General features: G+C 37.2%; 1 pseudogene; it reads right to left on the bottom strand.

Annotated features, from left to right (window-relative positions):
* Positions 1-1,781: 1,781 nt before the first annotated feature.
* Positions 1,782-3,265, bottom strand: LOC110596033 (annotated as a pseudogene).
* Positions 3,266-5,291: the final 2,026 nt, after the last annotated feature.

Genomic DNA, 5,291 nt, shown 5'->3' on the forward strand with positions numbered 1-5,291 from the left:
TGTTGGATCTTTACCGGCTTGGGTATAAATGTGATGTTGGCTTCGTAAAATGATTTGGGGAGAGTTCCATCTTTTTCAATTGCCTGGAATACCTTCAGTAGCATTGGTATCAGCTCCTCCTTAAATGTCTTGTAGAATTCTGCTGGAAAGCCATCTGGACCAGGGCTTACTTTTGTAAGAAGTTTTCTTATTGCATAGTTGATTTCCTTGATTGTTATTGGTCTATTAGGGTCTCAATTTCTTCTTGTTCCAACCTGGGTAGGTTGTGTGATGTCAGAAAGTCTTGTTCCAACTTAGGTATGTTTTGTGATGTCAGAAAGTCCTCCATTTCCTTAAGGTTTTCAAGTTTGTTTCCATACAAGTGTACCTAGTAATCTCCAATGATCTTTTATATTTCTTCAGGGTCAAATGTGACTTCATCTTTTGTGTTTCTGATTGTGCTTATTTGGGTTTTTTCTCATTTTTTCTTGGTCATTCTAGCTAGGGGACCATCGATCTTGCTTATCCTTTCAAAGAACCAGCTTTTTGTTTCATTGATTTTTTTGTATTATCTTTTTGTGTTCTATGTCCTGGATTTGGGCTTTTATTTTGGTGATCTGGATTCTTCGGCTGAAATTAGGGTTTTTGTGGTCTGGCTTTTCCAGCTTCCTTAGGTGGCTTGTTAGGCTGTTAATTTGTGTTCCTTCCATTTTCTTCATGTGTGTTTGTAGGGATATAAATTCCCCTCTTACTACCGCTTTTAAGGCATCCCAGAGATTTTGGTAAGATGTTTCTTCATTTTCATTTGTTTCCAGGTATCTTTTGATCTCTGTTTTGATTTCATCATTGACCCAGGAGTTGTTTAGCATCATGCTGTTTAGTGTCCATGTCTTTGAGGGTTTTGGGGGGACCTTGTTGGTTTCAATGTTTATTTTTATTCCACTGTGGTCCGAGAAGGTGCATGGTAGAATTTTGGTCTTTTAAAATTTGCTTATGCTTGATTTACGGCCAATTATGTGGTCGATCTTAGAATACATTCCATGTGGTGATGAGTAGAATGTGTATTCTGTGGTCTTTGGATGGAGTGTTCTGTAGGTATCAATTAAGTCTGTTTGGTCCAAAGTCACATTGAGGTTCTGGATCTCCTTGTTGATTTTTTGTCCTGGTGATTTGTCTAGGGTTGTGAGTGGGGTATTAAAGTCCCCAGTTATGATGGTGTTAGAGTCAATGTCTTTCTTTAGTTTTCCTAGAAGTTGCTTTATGAAAGTGGGCACACCTATATTGGGTGCATAAATGTTTAGTATAGATATTTTTTGTTGATGGATTGAGCCTTTTATCATTATGTAGTGGGCTTCTGTATCTTTTTTGATTTTTAATAGGTTGAAGGTATTTTGTCTGAAATTAAGATCGCTACTCCTCCTTTCTTTTGTATTTCGTTCACCTGAAAGTTTGTTTCACATCCTTTTACTTTGAGTCTGTGGGTGTCCTTTCTAGTGAGGTGAGTCTCTTGAAGGCAATAGATTGTTGCCTGATGATATTTTATCCATTTTGACATTCTGTGTCTTTTCAGTGGTGCATTTAGTTCATTCACATTTAGACTAATAATTGAAATGCACGAGTTGATCCCTGTCATAAGGTTCTTACAGACTTGTTCCTGTTTTTGCAAACAAGTAGCATAAATTCCAGAATGCACTTGAGATAAAAGAAAAACAACCCAGGATATAAATGGAAGTAAATTCTGCATCCATAAGCTGATTAATGAGTCAGAATTTCTGGCTCTGAGCCAGAAATTCTTATATCCTTTATTGCTTCCCTGTGAATAATCTTCTCAGAGCCCTTTTATGTCTTTATTCCTCAGACTGTAGATGAAGGGGCTCAGCATGGGGGTGATCACAGTATACATCACCAAGACTGTTGCACTTGAGTGTGAGTTGTGGGTCACAGCAGAACTTAGATACACCCCTAGACTTGTACCATAAAATAAGGAGACAACTGAGAGGTGAGACACACAGGTGGAAAATGCTTTATACTTTCCCTGAATGGAGGAAATTGCACGTGTGGTGGAAACTATCTTAGAGTAAGAGTAAAGGATCCCAGCAAGGGAAGTACTACCCAGCAGCACTGCTGCAAAATACATCATCATGTCATTAATAAAAGTGTCAGAAGTGGCAAGGTAGATTATCTGATTAATTTCACAGAAAAAGTGGTGAATTTCCAAGTGTGTACAGAAGGACAGTGGCAGAACATTAGGCTTTGTAACAAGGAATTCAGGACACTCATGATCCAAGATACCAGAACCAGCAGCCTACAGAGCTTGTGGTTCACGATGACCTTGTAGTGGAGAGGATGACAGATGGCCACAAACCTGTCATAGGCCATTGCAGTCAGGAGAAAGATGTCTAATGTTGCAAGAAGTAAAAGAAGCACATCTGGGTGATGCAACCTGCATAGGTTATGGTCTTTCTCTGTGTCTGGATGTTCGCCAGCATCTTTGGGACAGTGGTAGAGACCAGACAGATATCTACAAAGGACAGATTGGAGAGGAAAAAGTACACAGAGGTGTGGAAGTGGGAGTCTGAGATTGTGACCAGGATGATGAGCAGGTTCCCAAGCATGGTGGTCAGGTACATGGACAGGAACAACCCAAAGAGAAAAAATTGCAATTTTACTTTCTCTGAAAATCCTAGAAGAAGAAATTCTGAAATTTGTGTATCATTTTTTGCTTCTATGTTTTTGATGTGACTAGGAATGAAAAGAGAGAAAGAGCATTGTATGTCATGTACAAAGCATGTAAATTGATAGATGTTGTCTCTTCCTTGATAACATAAGGAAAATACTCTCTGCCTGTGTGAACCATGTCATGATCACCGACCCTATTGAAAGAACAATGACCGATAAGTTGAAACTGTATCAAGTGGTAAATGATAATTACCAATTAAATGCATCCCACCATAATCTGCATGTATAAATTATGGGTTTATTAAATACATCTGGCATTAAATTTTTTGATCTACTAGAATAATCCAACTTAAATACAACTAAAGTGTAAAGAATAACTTGTAAAAAGTGCAGAACTTGATCATGAAAGTATAATATTTGTCATTGAAGCAAAACCTTAATTTTAAGGTCTTAAAACACTTAAAAGCACTAAGTGATCTTCTCATCTGTTGGCAACAAAAGTGAAAACTTTTTACAAGAATGTAAGCATAGAAGCATACATCTTGGCAATGATATGATGTAACACATACCAAATAAACTGAGAGGGTTCTGCAGTTCTTAAATTCATTCTGAATTTCTTGTTTACTTTTAGTTTCTCTTACTCTTTTGATCATTGATTCTAAATTTATGGTGCTACTAATCATGGTAATTTCTATAAAATATATTTCATTAATGTCCTAGTGGCCATCGGGAAAAGAGCATGCCTTTGTTATTTATCAGTCATCTTGGAAGAAAAGAACACATGATGTCAGACTCCATCTATTTGGAATTAATTGACAGTCTGTTTAGCCATCCTATTTTTAAATATAGCTCACTTTGAGTTGATTGGCAAATAATAAGCATAGTTTAGTCTTTAAATATTATCATTCCACATTTTCTCATATTCTTATGTTTTGTTCTAACATAACATCTTGCCTCAGCCACACCCTTTCACTGGTTGAAAAGCTGTGACCCATTGTTATTTTTCCAGCACACCAAACTCTTTGGATTTGAATGAGTATTAGTCACTTCAACAAGAGAGCACAGCAACAATACTAAATGCAATTGCAAAACAACTGTATCTTGAGTTGTCACAAATATATTTAAGATTGTTCTTTCATTTGGCACAACAACATAGATGCCTGATTAAAATAGACATTCCTAATGGGCTTCAGATGAGCTGCCAGTGGAAACATGGAATACTGCTATAAGATATTATGTTCTGTTTGGGTATGATGTGAGCTTTTGAGTGAAGGGTAATAAGAGCATAATGAAGACTGACGTTAGAAAGGTTCCATTACTATAGTACATGATTTCTTAAGTGTGTATTAAATAAAAGGTTGTTGCCAATACACTAAGTCATAAAGTTAAAAAAATCAACTTGTCTATTCTTGGTTCTTATCTAGGAATTAAAAATCATGGAGGCAATATTGGTAATGGTTAAAACTTGAGCTGGGAAATTCAGAGCCCCTGGATTTGCATTTGTATTTCACAAATTTTAGGAGTTATATGAAAATGGTCATGCTACTCAATCCCTCTGAGCCTCTGTTTTCTTGTATTTTAATTAGAACAACACCTGCTTTTCTGGAATGTTAAGAAGACTAAATAAAAAGTGGCATATAATGCATATAGCACCAAATCTTACATTATGCTTGGGAAATGGTACTTGTCAACATAATTGTCATTTTTACTATTATCATACTGTTGTGGTAGAAAGAGCAGTTTTAGGACCCAAGTTATCTCTGGTATGACACGGGGCAAGTCATTTAGCCACTTGGAATATATTTTTCATTCCTTTTTTGAAAAAACACTTTATTTTAAAGATGTACAAGTCAGAATTAGGTACATACGCAACCTACGCGCAGGTGAAGTTTGGGCCTCCAACTGGTCCTCACTTCCCCTGGTTTAGAATCAGATACCCTTTATGTTGTTACGTGCCCACCCCCCTTCCTCCTCACCCACCTTCCTCCTTCCCCTGGCAGTGTCCCACGACTCCCAGTCCCTTCCATGTGCTATTGTGAGTAATGTTCAGATCCCACTTATGAGTGAGAACATCTGGTATTCAGTTCTTTGTTTCTGTAATTGATCACTAAAAATGATTGCCTCTAATTCCATCCAATTTCCTGAGAAGTCCATGATTTTTGTCCTTCTTTAAGGCTGCATAACATTCAATTGTGTATATACACATTTTCTTTATCTAGTCTACTTATTTTTTCATTTTTAAAAAATAATAAAACCTCAAAGCTGCATGTGTAATTTAAGTGACATAGTATAGGTAGTTTACACATCCCCTCCCCCAAGAATTTTTGTCATTGGTTTGTAGTCTTCTTCAGTTATCCACCATCTCTTACCTTGCTAAGTCAACTCAAATATCTGCATGAATGAGCCATTTAGGATGCTAGCCTTACAGTTGCTTAACCCCTCTAATTCTAATAACTTTTGATTTCCATCCCACATACACACCCTAAACTCATTTGATTTAAAAGTTGCTCTTTGAGACGGGAACAAGATGGCAACAGCATAGGTGAACTTGTGAGATTCTCTGAATGTGAGTTCCCAAAAAGTCTTTTACTTCTCTTCCCCCCTCCCCCAGCCCACCACCAGCCATGCTGGTG

This window comes from Carlito syrichta, unplaced genomic scaffold (genome assembly GCF_000164805.1).
Source record: "Carlito syrichta isolate Samal-C Ts95f unplaced genomic scaffold, Tarsius_syrichta-2.0.1 Scaffold97071, whole genome shotgun sequence".
NCBI classification, from domain to species: Eukaryota; Metazoa; Chordata; class Mammalia; order Primates; family Tarsiidae; genus Carlito; species Carlito syrichta.